Genomic DNA, 21,651 nt, shown 5'->3' on the forward strand with positions numbered 1-21,651 from the left:
TTCAGAGCCTATCTATACTAAAAGGAAGGTTGTGCCCTTTAAAATTCCTCCCTTGTCCCTAACATACCTCCCTGAATTTCGTCAAAGTGTCAAGGGGAAGTGAAAAGTCATATAAGCATAAGGATTAGCTAGGTAATTGGACGCGATTCTACGTGCACATCGCCTAAATAGCCTAAAATTAAAATGTCTAAGTTTTAATCATATTTTAGACGGCGGATTTAACAAGTGCTATTCCAGAACGTCAAGCTGACTAAATTTAGCCAGATTTCGTTTCGACCTGTAGGCTGCAGTAATGATTTGTTAATACTTAGTAATTTTATTTTGTATATTGATAATTTGTTTTATTTGTAAGGAAGCGATATTTCATTTTAATTTTATTGTAATCTTTTCTTTTCAACGCTCTGTCAAATACAAATAGGTGGCACTCACACGCCATGACATCAAAATATCAAACACGTCGCAGTGACTGATATATCCGTCGTTGGCGTTGAACCGATGGTGCGGATATATACGTCGTTGGCGCCCAAATGGTTAAACTACAACCGTGGCAAACAAGCCCACGTGGACGATTCTGATTTCAAAAACAATCACGAGCGCGCTGCTTACCCTTTTTAACCCCTGACGCAAAAACGACGGGGTGTTATAAGTTTGACGTGTCTGTGTGCGTAAATGTGTATGTGTCCTTGTGGCATCGTAGCTCCCAAACGGATGATCCGATTTTAATGCGGTTTTTTTTTGTTTGAAAGGTATATCAGTCGAGAGTGTTCTTAGCTATGTTTGGTGGAAATCGGTTCAGGTCATCAGGTCGTTTGTTATTTTTGGTCGGGGGTTTTTTAAATTTTAAATTTAGGTTAGGTTATTGATATGAGAATTCGTTATATTGACAGCTAGAGACAAATGCAGGTACCCCAATCTCAAAACAACGTAGTTCCGGAAGCTCTGGAGACCCCTGGAAGTCTGTAATGTGTGCACTAGTGCCACTCGTAAATAACTGTGATTTAAATTTAACGTTAGATATTGAAACGAGGGGAGGCCTACGTCCAGCAGTGGACGTCCATCAGCTGATATGATGATGATGATTTAAATAACTAACCAACTCAGGAAAGTTGGTAAGCCCCTGACATTTTCATTTCAAAGAACAACATTTTCCTCAAAAACGGCTGGACCGATTTGATAATGATAAAACATGTCTAAGAACCATTGCTCTACAATACAGACATTTATTATTTTCCAGTTGCTTAAGCATTATTGAGAGGCTTGCTCAGATAAATATTTAAAATAATCTGTTTAGATATAAGTATTTGTACCTTACTACGTACATTTATGTTTGAAACCTTGGAAATGCTCATAATGAACTCAACGGTATAGACTGATAGCAGTACTTTTACCTATATACTGCTATCAGAATGAAATATCGCTCCGCAAATGGGTCTAAATTTCCCAAAAAAAACCTGTTTCCAGTATAGAATGTAGAACATTTTGTCAGCTTTCAAATATTTTTCTAGGCATATCCTAATAAGCGAAAAACAATAACTTGATTTGCCTTAAGGCTCATTTTAATTTACACAGAGATGGCAAGATTTATTTCAAAATATTACTTAAACTATAAGTTATGAAGGAATGTACCAAACTGTAATTGTAATAAGTAATAAAAGACTATGATAGTGTTAACTTTGTTTTTAATACATAAATATTAGAAAGCATTTTTTTACGCAAGTCGAACTAGTCTCATAGTAAGCTCAATGAGGCTTGTAGTGGGTACTAGACGATGATATATTATAGACATGTTTACATAGAAAACAGGCCGACAAATCAAATAAAAAAAACAGTTGATGTTTTAATCAATTAAAAAATCTATTAATTAAAAATGCACGTCGTCCACGGGCTTTATTAAAAAAATTGACATCATTCTCTGGTTGTTGTGGGAGATCTTCAGGATCATTCTGTTCTTCATCATCCTCCTCTACTTCACTTAGATCTGTGATGTCTTCGTCACTCTCAGAATCGTGCTGTCTGAATCATGATTAATTTCTAATTCATTAATCATATTATAAATTGTGCAGCATGATATTATAATTTGGCAGCTTTTTCTGGACTGTAATGCAGCGTTCGGTGGCGATGAAGGCATCTAAATTTGTTTTTTAATACTCCAAAGCACATCTCTATGACCCCTCTCGCCTGTGCATGGCACCTATTAAATCTTGCCTCTGGTGACTCGGCAACTGGGTCAGGATGAGGTGTCATCAGCCACGGGAGAAGTGGGTAGCCTTTGTCCCCAAGAAGCCACTCCATCGCTTGGTTCTGAAGATACTGCCCTTCGAGGTGCTGGTGCACATTGCTGCTCCTCCAAACAGCAGCATCATGGGTTGAACCCGGAAAGTTAGGGTTTACGCTAGTGATCCGACCTGTGGCATCGCACACCACTTGACAATTTATACTATAAAACCCTTTTCTGTTGTAGAAAATATTACCCGGGGCTATAGGGTGGTTATTTGGGGGTTTGTGTATAGGGATGTGACTCCCATCTACCGCACCCAATGTATATGGCATTCCAAAATTGTCCTGGAACTCCCGCATTGCCCTGTCTTTCTCCAGTCTGGTCACTGGGAATTTGATCCACTGTGGGGTCAACCTTTCTATAATAACAGGACACACATCTGCCAGACTGCGGCTTATTGTTGGCTGACTTTGAGCTAGTATATTAATTTCTCCCACAGCAGTCTGGTAGCTGCCATGGGCAAAAAAGTTCAGTGCACTTAGGACCTTTAAATGTGGTGGCACCGTCCCCGCTCGTAGCGCATCGCCTTCACACAGAGTGTCCACTACGTGACGGCCCATGGCCCGCGACAGCCTAAACAATTTACGGAACTTCCGCTCGGACCGGTCAAATGGGTTAGACCCGTCTCGCAACCTCTTCAAATACATTTTTTCACCCTCGCCCTCGCCATACTCCCTCTCTTCGGCCACCACAGCAGCTATGACGTATTCTTCATCCATTTCGAACAAGAAATTCTGCAAAACTTGACTTTTTTGTGTTATCGTATTTTAAACGGGACTATTTTATTCGCCGCTAAAATTAGTCAGTTTAGCTTGACGTTTCTATGTTTTTGTTTAAAAAAGACATGTACTGTACGGATATGATGGTCGTTCTTGTCTACGTGACAGCGTGATAAAACGGTGTCCGTCACTTTCTTTCCCACGGTGTTAAACAGTGACAGTTATTTTATCACGTGGATAAAGATGGATAAAGCTATCCATAATAGGCTGGCTGAATAGCATTTAAGCAGCTAAACCTAAATTGAATAGACCGCCTAAATTAAGAAACGTCAGATTCAAATTGGTGTTGTCATTTGATTATGACAGCTGCTCATAGAATAGCAAAGTGGTTTAGCGACGCCTAAATAAAATTAGGAGATTTAGCGGCCGCCGTAGAATCGCGTCCAATACCAATATACTCGTAAGCTCCTATTTCTACAAGTTAAACATTTTCTCACAATGATTCAAGATAGATTATTTTTTGTACACAATAAAAGAACGCAGCAAAACGCTTAATGAAACCAAAAATAGTTCCCGAATGGCGCCATTTTTAACCACGCCATTCATAATTAACAGGACACAACGCCAGACTGTTATGAAAACTGAAAACACATTTAATTCACAATGTGTGGTCCGATAAATAACCTAAATTAATTCACGCTCTATAAAAAAAATCTTGTCTATGGTTTAGCCGCGTAAATCAAACGAACTGTCAGAATGACAGCGATTTTGGCGCGAAACGCTGCAGCTGTCATGTTCCATCCAATGCGTTCCCGATTACGTATTTTTAGAGGCGTTTAGCGAACTAATGCTACGATTAGTGGAACTAAATTTCGTCGTGGACATATTTATACGGTCGTAACGTCAAAACAGAGTTATAGTTTCACATAATTAATAATAAGTTGACTTTATTTCTTGGCCGATTAGAGTCAAAGTCGTTTATTTTTTCTTTTTAAATGCAGCCGGTTTTCTGTTACGGAATCTTGTCATTCTCGTCTCACATGGGTGCGTTCATTGAGTGTCATTCAGAGACGTTTTTATACGTTTTGGGTGAATCAATTGGATTCCGTAGCCGTTAGGTAATTAAAGTTAACCTAAAAGTGCATTTGCGCTTTGTTAAGAGTAATTTTACGTTCATTGAAACACCGTTATGCTTCTTTATTTGGCAGTTTTATAGTTTCTCACAAATATTCTGAAGTGCCAAAACCGTTAACTGGTTTTTAAGGAATATACGTACTTATAGTCTGTCAAGCCATTTCCGTCAAAAGAAAAATCGGCAAATAAAAAAAATGTAGGTGCGAAGCATGAATCTAGTATAACTGGATTGGGCATGAGTGGTGGGGATAACTGACAGAACGGGATAGTCTTATGTATCTTTCAGGAGGAGTAGCAGCGAAAGCGCTATTATTGTTTGTCCTTGTCACAGTCTCACATCTTGTTTTATTCCCCACCGTAAATTGACCACCGTGATTGGTCGAATTCATTTGTTGCCCACCATAACAAAGAAATTCAACCAATCATAGCGTTGCAATGCGACGCTATAATTGGTCGAATTTATATGTTTTGTCCCTCACGAAGGCACGCGTAGACCACTTCTATAGGATGCTACCTTCTATGGTGCGAAGTATTATCGTCCCATAGACAATTTAAATTTCGCGCCTTTTTCCTGTTGTTTGACAGGTGACAGGCTATATTTAAGTATTTGTATTGTAGATTAATATACTCAACTACAAAAATACTCATAGTCAGACTATTCGTTTTGTACCTAAATAAATTATACCTTAGTAATATTTTTTGTGTTCCGTACAAAACTTTTTTTTTAACAGTTATGGCCGTACAAAACTTTGTTCACTGAACACTTCGGTCTGGCAAATCGGTTATTTTTAGAATTAAACAAGGTAGGTAGGTAGGTAGTAGGTGCCTATATTCCTACTCTGGATAGTCTGGATTCAAAAAAAGAACAAATAGATGACAAAATGAAAAATGACAAATTATTTTTATAGTTTTTGCGCTATCTACCAAAATATTCGTTTTCTTCACATTGTTCTGTATTTCAGTGGAACGTTCCAAGTTATACCTACATTAATTTTGTTCAAACATCCAAAGGCTTAAACGCTCCCATTGACGCTAATTTGACAGCTGTCAAAACGTCATGATGGATGGCAGGGAACTATTTGAGGCATGAGTCACTACTGGTGTTAATAGTTTTGGAAATACCATTTCCAAGTCGAATTTGGTTCAATGTTCGATAGCAAATGATCATTATTCTTCGCAAACTTACTTTAGATATGGAAAATAGACATCGAAAAATAGGCATAAAATGGACTGTTTTTATTGTTTATTTTCTAGTGTATTTAGGTACAGTCAAAAGTGTACCTAAAAATATGGGTGAATAATATATATAACTTACGGGGTCCCGTTGTTTCCTATAAAGTTTTAAGTCATAATGTACTGTTGGTCATATTATCACTAGTCATAAAATGTAACCGTTAACATTTCAGTATTTTCGTTAGGTTATCCTATAGATAGGTTAGGTAAGGTTAGGTTTGTTTTATGGCAATCCTGAAAAGTGACGCGTTTCTGAACCACATGAATTATGACTAACGAAAATGCGGGCAAACAATACATTATGGCTTAAAACTATTTGGGAGACAATAGAGACCCAACTTACTCAATTATATGTCCCATAGTTCGTAATTCGCCAACATAAGAACTATGGGACATATTTTTGAGTATGATGTGTGCACCCATATTTTTGCACTTGACTGTAGGCACTAAATTCATTTAATTTAATTTTTAACAAGCAGAAACGTCTGCGATCGATGCTATTAAGCTTATAATAAATTTAAAAGTGGAAAAATTACTGTCTTGGGTGAGATTTGAACTCACGGCCTCTGGATCGATACTCCAGCGCTCTACCATCTGGGCCACCAAGTACTCATCCAAAGCCAAATCTCTCCTGGAGAAAAAAAATGCACTTTTAAGTTTTAACAAACTTTTATTGAAGTTTTCAATTAAATAAAGTTACAAAAGTGAACGCGGGATGTGTCGTTAGTCGTTAGTTCGGATCAAGAAAGAAGAGAGAGTTGCCACATACCAAAATAAGGCAACTGCAAAATATGTTGCTATATAAAAGAATACTTAAGCTAAGCTTACACTCTATTATATGTTTTGTACATTCCATTTCTTTCTTTATAGAGACCGTGGGTTCAAGTATCACTCAAGACAGTAATTTTTCCACTTTTACATTTTAAATTACCGTAAAACACCCTAATCTCGCCTGTCAAGCCAAACATCGCCTAAATTAAAAATATTAAATTTTCTACTAAAATTGGTATCAAACGTGGCATATTTAACTACCATATCTATTGGGAAATTTATTTGTGGCAACACTGCTGTTACTTTTTTGTGTCTACCTTAATCTTGTTCACTTTTAGAGTGTCTTAAAGAGTGTTAGGTGTGACAAAGATTTTTTTGCTCGTGAATACTTCTGTCTCCAGCGGCACATGTTTAACATGTGAGTCAACAAAATACTTCAATCTATAATCGAAATTTAATGATCTTTCGCATGAAATAATTAGTTTTCACGTATCCCTCGTAATTAAAAAGTTATCTTGTAATATGTCACCTGAGAGGTCAAAACGCCATGTTCCTTCCAAATTTCGCCTACCCCTAGGGTTGTCACTTTAATGAAAAAAAAAATAGGAACTCGTTGCGTTTTTTTTTGTATTTCAAAATGTGTTACGTACTGTACAAAAACATGACAAAAAAAAACAATAAATAAAAGCAACTTCAAATTACAATTAAACTCAATACAAACTAAAAACTATTCTAAAATAAAGCTAAACTAAAATTAACCTAAATCTAAAAAAAAACGGCCAAGTGGGACTCGCCCATGAAGGGTTCCGTATTTAGGGGATTTATGACGTATTAAAAAAACTACTCTCGTTCAAACCAATTTTCGGTGGAAGTTTGCATGGAAATGTACATCATATATATTTTTTTAAGTTTTATCATTCTCTTATTTTAGAAGTTACAGGGGGGGGGGGGGGGACACATTTTACCACTTTGGAAGTGTCTCTCGCGCAAACTATTCAGTTTAGAAAAAAATGGTATTAGAAACCTCAATATCATTTTTGAAGACCTATCCATAGATACCCCACACGTATGGGTTTGATGAAAAAAAAAATTTTTGAGTTTGAGTTTTAAGTATGGGGAACCCCCAAAATTTATTGTTTTTTTTTCTTGAAAATCTTCATGCGGTTCACAGAATACGTCTACTGACCAAGTTTCAACAGTATAGTTCTTATAGTTTCGGAAAAAAGTGGCTGTGACATACGGACGGACAGACGGACAGACAGACAAGACGAATCCATAACGGTCCTGGTTGACTAATTTCAGAATGGCCGATTCACGTGTTTATTGTGTTGTGTTCAGGTCATTCTGAAATTTTAACTGAGTCATGTCATGTGGTATTTTTGTTGACATTTTTTTTTAATACCTAGGACCATGCGTTTGTAAATGGATTATACAAAGTTATTTTCTTGTGTCGTGGTATTTTACAAGATAACTTGAATCGTGATATAAAATATTTAGTTACTTATTGGGTCACTACAATCCTTATTTTCGATCATGCACACTCAGTTGCAAAATTGCATGGACACTTGATTAGTACGCGCAATTATGCAGCTTGATTTATCTATTTTTCACCTAACGTAAGCGGGATTTTTGTTAAGTAAGTACTTAATTAATATTACTCTTTAAATACATTTTGTGGTTGATTTTGAAATGATTTTTTTTCTTATACCTATATGATTTATGACATGAAAACCAAAAACCCTCTTTAATTGCGACAGTTGGTTAAAAACATGATTTTTGACAACCCTGAACGATCGTAGTAATATGTATGAAAACACGCTGGATGTCTTCCTATTTTCGCCTATGATGAAAATATGTGCGTAATAGGACCTTAATAACACCGGCGTACGATTCAATATAAATTACGTCAATCATACAGAGGGTAGAACATAATTTTAATGGAATGTGCCTATGTTCAGTCATGTTTGATAGGGTAGGCGAAATTAGGCAAAAAGATGAAACTTCGCCTATTGTCTTTGAGCTCCTTTTTTAGGTATAATTATACATACAATTGGGTTATTTTTAAATTAAATTTAGGTGTTATCATTATATATACCATTTAGATACTAGTGATGACACAATAAACATGTACCCCAAGAGGAAACTTCAAAAATATGTCAAAAAGTAGGCGAAAATAGGGTGTTTTACGGTAATTTAATTTTATAGTTAGCAGAAACATCTGCTAACTACATGCTATTAAGCTAAGAAATAAACCCCCCGAAATAAAACCGAGACAGTGAGTTTTTCAACTTTTCATTTATTTTGTAGATACTAGTCCGAAGACTTCAGAATTGTATAGAGTCTGTGCGGAAAGAGAAGAGTCGTGAAATGTATTGGATTCAATACATTCTAGGACTCTTCTCTTTCCGCACAGACTCTAATTGTGTGATTTTAAGGTTATGAAATAAAAACACTCCTAAAAAAGGCCCAAACTTTTGCCGCTGTGTGGCCAAGAATTGACAAAACACTATAATTTTATAATAAACACTAAACACTCCTAAAAAAGGGCCAAACTTTTGCCGCTGTGTGGCCAAGAATTGACAAAACACTATAATTTTATAATAAACACTAAACACTCCTAAAAAAGGGCCAAACTTTTGCCGCTGTGTGGCCAAGAATTGACAAAACACTATAATTTTATAATAAACACTATTTCGCCTTTAAACAGTGTTAATTTCCTAACTCTGGATTTATAGTCGCTATCATGGATGTTATTATCGTCGTTATGTCGCGGAAAATAATATATCATATGTCACGGCTCAACATACAATGATAAAAAAATATATATCACAAAACGGGATTTAAAAAGCACTGTTAGGCAATAAAATTGTAGTCCATAGTAGTAAAAATGGTAAAAAACCTATTTAACCTACATATTTGCAAGACCAAAGTGAACCCATAAGTGCTCCGTGATAAAAATTTTGTAGGGGGCACTAAAATGTATATTATGACAAAAAAAACGTTACTAAAAAAGGCCTTTTACTTTTGCCGTTGTGTGGCCAAGATTTGATAAACCATTTCGCCCAAAAACAGTGTTAATTTCCTAACTCTGGATTTATAGTCGCTATCATGGATATTATTGTCGTCGTTATGTCGCGGGAAATATCATATGTCACGGATATATTCGGTATCAGGATGCACACCCGCTGGCGGCAATGGTCATTTTTTTAACGTTGAAAGATATTCTAATATTCAAAAACAAATGCATTTGGAGTTGAAACTCTAGGTCCATGGGGTTCCAGCGCGCATAAGTTGTTCGCAGAAATCGCGAAGCGTCTGGTTGACGTAACTGGTGACCGAAGAGCTGGCGGCTACCTCGCACAACGTATCAGCATTGCGATACAGCGAGGAAATGTCGCCAGCATCCTTGGTACAATGCCTCAAGGGCCTATTTTAGATTTAAGCTAGATTTTAATTTATTTTAGTAATACAACTGTATATATCTTGTTTGTAAATAAATGATTATTAAAATAATTTAAATTGGTATGGATAAGCAAATGTGTTTAGTAGGTTAGTTAGGCAATTACTATTGCCACTATTATCAACTTTTACCCAAAATTTCATAATAACGATTTTTAATTTTTTGCCATTCTAAATAAGAAAATAGTTTTTAAGCCTTTTAATACTGACGTTACTTTAGTTATATTATCTCTTATCATTTATATTTCTTTGAATTTCTTTAGGTATACACATTTAAATACAGCTTGGTAATTTATTTTTAATTTTATTTTATGCACGACTATTCAAATAATCTTTTAACATTATTATGTTAATATTTAACAATAGGTACATTAACACATTTTGGTATTGATATAGGTAGTTCTACTTAACCGCTTTGTTGTTGTAATAATCATATTCAGATAAAAGAAAATAATAGTTAACAAGTATTTTAACAACTTACAAGTAATAAATAGGAATAATAATAGTACCTATATTTTTTGCAACTCTGGATTATTTCTAGAGTATAGCAATTTATAATAAAATACGTATATTTTTAATAATTATTTATTATAACTATTATTAACCAATAAAAACCCAATAATAGCAACCATCGGCGCTTGCGCAGTGCAGTGTCCGGTTACTCCGCGGTGGTTCTAAAAATTAAGTCATCACTCACAGACTTGTTGCCTTTTTACTGCGGGACGGCTGTATGCCACCCACGCCAACGATTTTGACGCAAAACGCATGGTTTTTTATATTTATGACGTCTGTTAAACTTTCGGTACGCCACCAATTTAGGTTTCTTTGGATTGTCAGGCGTGGCTCATTCCGCGATTTCGTCGGGTCGCTACAAGTACCTACAAGTACATGCGGCCCACACCAATTTTGGTGTCTATAGCCATAGTAGTTGCCGCGCACCGCCATGGAACTGACGCCTGCTCGCGCTTGCGCCACCTAGCGGCCATATTTGTCGTAATAAATGCGTTTTGTTAGAGAGTGAATCTTCTGTACCTAGTACTATTATTTATTCTGTGGCATTGTGGATATTTCATTGCGTAAGTATTGAATAAAAAAAAAAGCTTACGATTCACAAGAACTCGCCACCAAAAAGCAGCTTCCATACAAGTAACTCTGGAATGTTGTACATTAGCCGCGTAAGCTGAAGACGCGGGTTCAATTCCCGCCTCGGCCACCGGTGGATTTAATCACATTTTCATTGGTGTATGGTTTCTCTTTCAGTTTATAGTAGTGCGACTATGTACTTAAAAAAAACTAATCAAAATCATTCATAAAAATGATTTGATTTGCTCCCTAGAATCACAGAATAAAAAAAAGTACTAAGTACAGAAGACTCACTCTCTAACAAAACGCGTCTGTTACGATCAGCACAGATATGGCCGCTAGGTGGCGACAGCGCCACGCGCGGCTTATGGCTATCCCAAAATTGGGGCCGAACGGATGTGCTTTTAGCTACCTGTAGCAAAGCGACGAAATCGCGGAGTGAGACACGCCTGCTAGAATACAAATATGTACTTAAAATACATAGAAAACAACCATGACTCGGGAACAAATATCTGTGCTTATCACACAAATCAATGCCCTTACCGGGATCCGAACCAGGATCATTGGCTTCATAGGCAGGGCCACTACCCACTATAGGCCAGACCGGTCGTAAAAAAGTACAATAGTCAATAGTCAAAATATACTTTATTCATGTAGGCCTAGCAACAAGCACTTATGAATCGTAACATACTTATAAATTATCTTAAGCTAATTATCAGAGCAATTTATTGATGTTATTATTCCATAAGAATATTGGATTATTATACAAATCAAATTAAACACAAATTAAATTAAATTAAGAATTTCACAAAAGGATCGTCAAACATGAAAAAAAAAATTGTATAAAAAAATACTAGTCTAGAATGTTTCTAGAATAAAATCTAAATGTCTAAATGTACAGTAACGGAAACCTCCTAATCCGGAAACCAAACTTACCATAAACAAAACCGCAAACAGCAAAAAAGATAATCCTTCACTTTTGCTTATTTCATATGCAACTCACGCAACAGCAGTACAGAATAAAGCCATCCAAACGCTTTTATAATCCTTATTTTGACAGCCAGCCTCAATGGAGATAAAAACGCGATGGACAGGGATAGAGCTATACGCGCGAGAGGGACGGGGATGGATGGCGCGCTGGGTGGCATAGTGACTCAAGCCGTAACTGATGGGTAGCTAAAAAGGCTTAAGAGAGCGGATTATGGGTAGGGTTCCGTAGGAATGGAGACATATTTGGTCAAATTTAAGATAATAGGGTATTTGTCTTAGTCAGTTTCTTTTTTTGTACTGTCAAAACGATTTTGCTACCAAGGAATTATGATAATATGAAACTAGCACGTAACGTCACAATTAAATTACCTACTCTTTATAGTTTTATACGGGTATTAACACATAAAATGTGTCTAAAAATAACTGCTGTCTACGTTTCTCTATTAATCTACTGTAGTGCTGGCGGTACACCGAGGAATTTAGTAAAATGCTGCAAATTATGTTAAAGGTATGAAAATCGGTACGATTGATCTTTAGGAGATTTGAAACAATTTGACCCGAAGCACCAACAAATAAAAAAAAACGAGATGGGTGACATCATCTTTTTTATGTATGGAATAAAAAAAAAATTGTTTAGAAACCTATCGTGTGTGGTATTAATCGAAAGGGCTTTCTGAGCCGATTCCAAAAATATACTTGGTCAACCAGATCTTGACAGTAGAAAAAGGCGGCAAATTTGAAAAATGTAGGCGCGAAGGGATATCGTCCCATAGAAAATTTGAATTTCGCGCCTTTTTTTACTGACAAGATTTGGTTGACCAGCTATATATCATATCATTACATTTCAGTTACCTATATATTTTTTTAATTACTTATAAGTAATAAAAGTAATTTTCAAAACATACCGAGTTTGGGCTTCTCCAGATACAATACCGTTCAATATTTTTTTGTAAAATATAGCTCAAATTATACCAAATATTCTCGTATCTAAACCTAATAAAGCAGTTTTGAAAATATTTACATTTAGTTTTTTTTTTAATTTTTCAATTCCCTGTGTCTGCTGCGGCATTTTTTTCATGAAAATACAATAATTCTGCAACCGGGGTAAATTCAATAAATAGGTACAGTCGCCATTAGATATATCAGAACGGCCAAGGTGCTCACAAATATCTGAGCACGCCTCTATTTTCAAGGCGTTAGAGTGCTTGTTCAGATATTGTGAATACCTTGGCCGCTCCGCTATATCTGATGGAGCCGATACTACGGAACCTTCTAACTTGGCGGTCAACCGCCTTGCCCACATTTTTTACGTCCACCCAAAGTGTTAAGATTTGGGTTGTGGCCCATAGATACGACTAAGTAGGTTTGTATGGAAAAACGTTTGTATGAAAAAAGTGACACATCAAGTATTTGGCTACCGTTTGGGGCCGTTTGTCGGAAATTGCATGTTTTCTTAATTTCAGTGTATTAATCTAATCTTTGGTAATCTTGTTATAATCCTACATTGCTTAACGTTAGGTACCGTTATCGGTATAGCTGGCTTCTTTTTCGAACTAAAGGTAGTTTATTTGTACTATATTTAACCATAAAAACTAACAAAAAAAGTGTATAAAGGGAGAAGTAGAAGAGGGAGTTGGAAGGGGCAGACCTCGGCGGACTTTCTCTGATCAGATCTGGGAAATCCTGGAGAAAGGCCAGGTCAAGAGCACCCTAAACCGGCGAGCGTGTATGAGGAATGTTATGAAAGTAACGGAAGCGAAAGAGGTATGTCAGGATCGTAGCAAGTGGAAATCCGCGTGATCTCTGCCTACCCCTCCGGGAAATAGGCGTGATTATTATGTATGTATAAAAACTTCCATTTGAGATAAGTGATGAACCTCCTCGTCAGTAGCAGGAATGTGTATTAGTTTTATGTTAAACCTAGCGACCCGCCCCGGCTTCGCACGGGATAACAAATTATACATAAAACTTCCTCTTTAATCACTCTATCTATTAAAAAAAACCGCATCAAAATCCGTTGCGTAGTTTTAAAGATCTAAGCATATATAGGGACAGACAGACAGCGGGAAGCGACTTTGTTTTATACTATGTAGTGATTGTAGCTAATTTTTTCATCAAGATTTTAAGCTAGGTATTAAGTATCCACTTAATATTAAAATAAAAAAAAAATGGGAGCGACTAAAAGGTGTACCAAAATATCTAAGTTTGTGTTTTTTTTTAGTTACGTTATGTTAGATCCTACCTAACCTAACCCTACACACCCCAAACCCTATCACAAAAAAACTATAAATGAAAAATAAACCCTTAAAATCGCATTCAATTAAAAAAAATACTTCCGTTCACATCGTTATTTATATTAGCTGGTTTCCGCATTATACCATTTTTGTATTGTATCGTAATAGTGTCATTATGATACAACATTATTAATGTCGTATTATGGTACTGAGCATAAGTATTTATAGATTATCACGTATAGACTATTAAGTTCATTCGATACTTTTAGCTGAAAAAGGTTTTGCAAAGTTCTATTATACTTTTTTAGCCATAAAGTATAATTAGTCTATTTTGGTCTTGGAGGATACAACTAAACGGAGTAGCCATTAACAGGCTTTCCCCTCTGTCGAAAATAGGCGGCCAACGGTCATACACAATGTATGGACTGACGTTTATCTGACATGGCTATTTTTACGTTACGCATACATTTGACGTTCCCCTCCCCCGCAAAAATCGGCAGACTGTTTTGTACAGAAAATTACAGTCATGGCGTCTCCGTTTGATTATATCCTCCAAGATTTTGGTTAATACGTCTTTTGTGTTCTTTTGACAATAAAAAATACATGTAGATTATAAAAATTTAGAGACGAGTGTATAAACTGTAGGAACTTAATAGTAATTATGAACTAGGTTCGATAAAGTAACTTCCTAGAAGTTTTAAAAATATTTTACTTGTAATGTTTAAGTAGGTACTTACATACCTCTAGCGACTCTACCTACAGGAGCCACTATTACTTAGTAGTTCAAATTAGAAAATTCCTAACCATTCAAACTTTTAATAAAGTATATAGAATATATAGAACAACTGAAAACATTTAAGAATAGAATATATGTAATATATTTTTTTTAAGTATAAGTACACAGTTATTTGCTAATTTAAATGATCGTGGTCCCAATCACCTTCTTTCTTACGTATGTTATTTTAAGTACATACTTAGATAATTTTGTTTGAGACTTGCAAATACTTAATAACAGTTTAATAATCAGTAGGTACGTATATAAAGTCATTATGAAACAGTCATTAAATAACAACTCTAAAAATTTGCAAAATTGCACATCCTACGCCCACCAAGAATTCCTGGTGCCTTACTCACAACAATCCCCAATTCAATATAGATTTAGCCCTTATCATTACTACCTTAAAGTCTAATTTCGTAAATTGATATCCGGCCTGATTCAAATTTTAATATACTTCGAAAATTGAATCTTTATTGAACAACAACATAAGTATAAACTAACAATAAAAAGTAACCTAAAATTAAAACAAAACTAAAACTACTATATACTTAAAAATAAAAAAAAATAGATCTAGATACGATATGGATTGGATATGTCAGTGTTAAAAGTGACGATTTTGCTTGAAGAAATGTTTTGTCACTGACTGATCCGATCCATATCGTATCTAGATCTAATTTTTGACGTATATTAAAATTAGAATCAGGCCGATCGAAACAGTAACTATTGTTTTACGAACGGATGTTGCCGATAACGATGTGAAAACAGTGGGTTTTCGTCACACTGCCACATGTCAACAATTACCTATAAATGTGTCAACGATTAAAGTAACGGACCGCCCCGAAACCGCCTCTCCACACAAACGTAGTCCCCATTTTCCTTCTTGGATATTAACATTATTGAAAATATTTTAATACAATTTGATGTATTGTATGTATATTTATTTATTATAAGCCTATACAGTGTCCCACTGCTGGGCAAAGGCCTCTCCCCTCGATCTCCACTCGTATCGGTCTTGTATGTATATGGAGATTTACTTAAACTTAAAAGTGTATCATTTACTTTTTTTCGAAAATCCTTCAACTTTTGGGTTTTTCTACTCAGAATCAGGACTATCGATTTAAAAAGAAAGAAAATGTGTCCCAAAAAATTTAAGTTTTGTAACGCATTTTCACATACATTTTGTATGGACCGTTACAAAACTGACACCTAAAATTTGTATGAAAAACCAGGGACACTTTTTTTCTTTGTCTCATTCAATAGTACTCGTGAGTCTAAATAACCCATAAGTTGATGTGTTTCGAAAAAAAAGTAAATAATACCATTTTTTCTCAAAACTCCCATATGTCGAATTTAAACTGTTGTGAGACATGCTAACATTGAATAATTTTACGGTTTAGACTCTTGAGACTTAGAGTGCTTGAGAAAGGACTAGGTCTCCTTTCTCAAGCACTAACAGTACCCTAACCTAGGCTCTCCGAAACATGTCGCGCGAGTGACTTAAAACAAGTGAATCTAAACCGTAAAATTATTCAATGTTCAACCCCCATATGTATGAACCACAGCTATATAATAGGTACTTTTGAAAAGGTGACGGCAATTACACTTGTTGTTGAAGCTGAGTCATAAACTAGACTAATTGTAACTACTTTAGGCACTTTTATTTTAAAAACAGCTGACTCAATGGAAAAAATAATAATTGTGAAAGTGAGCATGTCTCTAAAGTCGGTTAAAGTGCTCCATTTAATACTATCCACAAAAAAACAACAATAAAACAACATTCGAGCTATACTGAGACAGACAGACAAAACAAAACGACGGAAGATATCTCAATTAGTTCTCACAAAACTTATAAATAGATAGTTCAAATACCACACGAAAATCAACCTTAAAACTAAAGCTATAACATTCAAAATCAAAGTAGAGGAAATTCTATCAAATTCCTTTATAATCCTTTTAAAGCAATTCAATAAAAAATCAACTCTAACAATTAACATATAAGTCTCACTTTCATATCCATACCATATGAGTAAATATGACAATACATTGCATTCAAAATTAAACCTTAATTGCTTAGTTTAAGGTGTGTTTTTGAATGTGTTGCAGAGAGATGTGGTAAGCCAGTTGGTTTGAAATGTTTTGGTGACATGCGCACAACGCATGATTCTGAAGGGGGTGGAGTCGCGTTTGTTAAAATAATTATGCATTTCATTATCATTATTATGCATTTTTAAGTTGATACCTAAAAATACCTAAGATGCCTAACTGATATGTTAGCGGCAATACGTTTATTGTTTGTTAAATCCATCCAACTGTGATTGTAGACATATAAAACTTCGTTTAGCTATATTTTCGTCGTATGTATAATAGTTTTATTTTGGCAAAGAAAACTTGTATTTTGCCGCAAGAAACTCAACTGTATTACTGAATCGCGATTAGAAAGGGATTGAGATAGCTGTCAATCCATATTGATTTTGACGTAAGTGTATGGAAATCTGTTATTTCTAATCCCTTTCTGATCGCGGCATGATAATAAATCGCGCAGCTGAACAAAGTCAAATCACTGACTTACTCGTAAAGTTTTCAAATTTTTAATTTGAACCTTATTCTATAAGTTAATTTAGACCGAATTAAGTTTGTTTTAAAAAGCTATGAAACAAATGAAATGCTACTTTATTTGGTTCATGAAAGGTTGTATTGTAAATTGTAATGTACATTTTTCTACTCCCGTACTTTTATTTGTCATTTAAAGGGTCGCACACACCTTTAAACCCCTATGTTATAGTTCTCAAGACAAGTCTTTAGTCTATTCCCCAAAAAAGTATTTGCATACACGCAGTATCTTTTTGGCACTTTTACGATACATCGTGTAATCACAAATTAAAAAATATTGAATGAAATACATTGTTGCAACCTAATTTTAATTGTCATCTCTGACAGATGAGTGAACCATAGACATGTTTTTTATTTCATTCATTCTTTTCCCGCCCCTACCCTCCATTCTTTGCTACTTCTTGAATGAAAAATATTTGTTAAATTTACAATTTTATTTCAAAGTAAGTGCTTGGTCGTAGAAAAAGTATTGTATGCAACGTTATTTAACTGAGTCAAAAAATACTCGTGGCGTCTTTATTAACAATTTTCGGCTTCGCCTCAAATTATTACTCACGCCGCTCGCCTTTTTTGACCTTTCTTAAACAACGATTGCATAAAATACTATTAATTTAGTCTCAGGAGGTTATAAGGTATATTAAGCGTAAAGACGATTACGAACGATACGAAGTGGGCCACTTACATATTATTGGTGTCAAATCACGATGTGCGCATCCAATGCGAATCAGAGCCCGTACCATGAGTCACTGACAGTGTCAAAACTGACATAATATATACGCTATCGAACATTTTTACTTTCTATACATCTCGTTTGCACTAATATGTGAGTGCGAGCGAGATGTATAGAATGTAAATTACGTTCTCGACGGCGTTTATGTCAGTGGCAAACTGATGGTAGCCGTACTGTCGTGCTCTATAACGCAACTAGGAACAAAAACACTTTTACCTATATATGTAATTTAAACTCCATATGTACTGGCGCACTTCGTATCGCCCGTAAGGCCCGTCTTTACGAAGTAATATATAGTTTGTCAAAGGACCGTCTTATTTCAAACCACAGAATATATTAAAGAGGTTAGAACGGCTATCGCGCGCAGTTAGTATCGGAACCGGTGTCGCCGCTCGTTCCTCTCCACATTTCCACATTTCTCGCGCAACGGTAGTAAAAACTTGTGTGCCTGGTGAATGGATACGCCTCCTTTAGACAGATTTGATGTCTGGCTTCTTAACTTCTGAACGTTATTGTGGCGCAAAAGGCATGTTTACGTTTTTCGGTCAGCGCGGTCGAGTATAGTATGGCTCTTCTGAGGTGAACTTGCATGCGAGCGTTTGCTCATAACCGGCGGCGACACGTACCCTGCTCGCATCGCCATTCTACTTGTTCTGTGTTTCAAACATAGACAGAGAAAATCATACTATCTTTATTAAACTAGTACTAGCACCCAAAAGAAAAGGATGAGTATAGTTTTTTTTGTTCTTATTTACTGACAATTTGGTTTGACCAACTATATAAGTAAATGCGTAAATATTGTACCGCGCTAGATGTTTCATTCGCATACAAATTTTATTTTAGCCAATCTTAACGTTTTGTGGCCTGTCCTGTCACAACCTTTTTTAGTAGCGGAAAATTGTGTATCATGCTAGCCTAGCATGAATTACGTCCTTGCGCGCGAGTCCATGCTTGAAGTCGCGTTAGATGGATGGAGTCGCGCGCGAGAACGCAACTCATGCTAGCAGATCTGGTACTATCAATGGTACTATTTAAAGCTGCAAGCTTCCCTTATTTATAGAGAAGGGATAACTGACTGTGATATGTGTCAGTTAAGTTTCAGTCATATACCTATAGACCGTTTTTAGGGTTCCGTACCCAAAGAGTAAAAATGGGACCCTATTACTAACAATAAGAATAAGAATAAGAAATGTTTATTAGCACAAATAATAATTAATAACACAAGATAAAATAACACAAAACTAAGATTCAATTACATAAATATTTGTGCCAAAAGGTCCCCACTCAGCTTTTTGTCACGTTGTGTATCCTAGGACACACAACGTGACGCTGATTTTCAGTGAGGCTTGGTAAAATACTAAAGCTAAAACTAAAACTAGGTATATGGTGGCAGGACCAAAACATAAAAATTCAACAATGAATAAATATATTATAAGGCTATTGATTTTATACATATCTATGTATCTTCTTTTGTCGGGCGCGTATGTGTATGTGTGTGTGTGTGTGTGTGTGTGTGTGTGTGTGTATGAGTATGTGTGATGTTTATTTGTTGGCACGGTTGCCTAAGTGCTACAATTTTTGTTTATCTAACAGAAAGTTCCGGAGTTTTACTTTAAAAGAGGCGACTGTCACCAGGCTGTATTTCACGAACCGTGATAGCTAGACAGTTGAAATTTTCACAGATGATGTATTTCTGTTGCCGCTATAACAACAAATACTAAAAACAGAATAAAATAAAGATTTAAGTGGGGCTCCCATACAACAAACGTGATTTTTGATCGAAGTTAAGCAACGTCGGGCGGGGTCAGTACTTGGATGGGTGACCGTTTTTTTGCTTGTTTTGCTCTATCTATTTTTTGTTGATGGTGCGGAACCCTCCGTGCGCGAGTCCGACTCGCACTTGGCCGGTTTTTTCAAAGACAAAAGGTATTGAGACTTTCGTCTATAATAACCCTCACTGGGTATACCTAAATGTCCTAGACAAACTAAAAGCACTAGAGTTTGCGTAAAAGTTTTAATTGTTAAGTCCCAGTTCCACGCACGGCTATGTGCGCGCGGCCTGGGTGGCCGACCACCCGCGCGTGTTTGTGCGCAGGCGCCGACCAGCGCGTGCGCACCGCGCGCTGCGCGCTAGCGATGGTTTAGGCTTCTGGCCCGTCTTAGACCAGGGTCTGAACACCACAGTGGATGTCATACTACATCGGTATGAAATCTGAGATGTTCTATTTTTTATATATTTTAAAAAGGATAATTATAATAAAATAAACTAGGGGTCTGTGAGCGACCGACCGAACCCTTATAGGATCACTCGTGCGTCTGTCTGTCTGTCTGTCTGTCCGAAACTACTGGGTCTAAAATTTGGAAAAAAATATACAAAATAGTTATTTACCTATAGATAACAGGAAAACCTATTAGAAATGTGCAGTCAAGCGTGAGACGGACTTAATGTACGGTACCCTTAGAACCCGAGTCCGACTCGCACTTGGCCGGTTTTTTGATTCCAATGTTTGTCACCTCTATATCTGATCAAAAGGACTCGAGCCTCTGAATAACCTCCTAACTACCGGGAATCAAAATTTGCCAGTGTAAATTCAACTCTGTCAAATTGGCAAAGAGTCAAATCTTAATTGAGGCCTATGTGCTATGTGTAGGACGCTTGTCGTCAGGCAAATTCCCCATCAACAATTTTGTAGGTTTATCCAATACCAGTATCAGTAAAGAAAATAAGTGCGATTGAATTTTAATCCATTTACTTTTAACCCTTGATTTTTTTGTAAAAAATAATTACGGCGTTATTCACAAACGTGCTAAGTTAATCAGCTGATGATCGACGTTTGTCCCTCTCTATGGCATAGCGACAGATAGGGACAAACGACGATAATCAACTGATTAAGTTAGCAGCCGTTTATGAATAACTAGGGATGTAACGATACATGATTTTGCCGATACGATACCGATACCGATATTTAAAGTAAATAATCGGCGATACCGATACCGATACCGATATCGATGACCTGGTAGTTAGTTAATAAATTAAATAAATAAAGAATGATATCCTTTATATGCATAAAACATACTTATGTTTAATAGACACTTGATTTTAAAAAGTGTAAAAACTGAAAAATAAAAAAGTTTTGACACTTCAAGTTAAAATTGAGGTGAAGAATATTCTTACCCAATAAAATACCTTACTGTGGGTTGTTTACATTTTGTTATGATATCGGGAGTATTTAAATCGGCGACGCCGATATATCGGTCTGCCGATTATATCGGCCGATATATCGTATCGGTATCGGTATCGTTACATCCCTATGAATAACGCTATTCGACGACCGGTCTGGCCTAGTGGGTAGTGACCCTGCCTGCTAAGCCGATGGTCCTGGGTTCGAATCCCGGTAAGGGCATTTATTTGTGTGATGAACAGTGATCGGCACGACCCGTGACGCACCGCGGGATTGCGAGCAGAAATCATAATATGGACATGATTAGATTATAACATAACTCCGTGATTTTGTTAAATAGAATAATTTTATTGTATGATATATATTTGCAAATATACGACAAAGTGTTAAATAAGCTTATAAAATGTATAATTAAATATTAAATAAAAAAATGATATATTACTATGTGAT

General features: G+C 36.0%; 1 protein-coding gene and 1 pseudogene across 2 annotated transcripts in view; one reads left to right on the top strand and one right to left on the bottom strand.

Moving 5' to 3' along the window:
- Positions 1 to 21,651, top strand: part of LOC134659140 (homeobox protein invected-like) — a 95,898-nt gene that overhangs the window by 61,224 nt on the left and 13,023 nt on the right. The window lies entirely within an intron of this gene.
- LOC134658963 (putative nuclease HARBI1) lies at positions 1,973 to 3,121 on the bottom strand (annotated as a pseudogene).

Source organism: Cydia amplana, chromosome 24 (genome assembly GCF_948474715.1).
Source record: "Cydia amplana chromosome 24, ilCydAmpl1.1, whole genome shotgun sequence".
NCBI lineage: Eukaryota > Metazoa > Arthropoda > Insecta > Lepidoptera > Tortricidae > Cydia > Cydia amplana.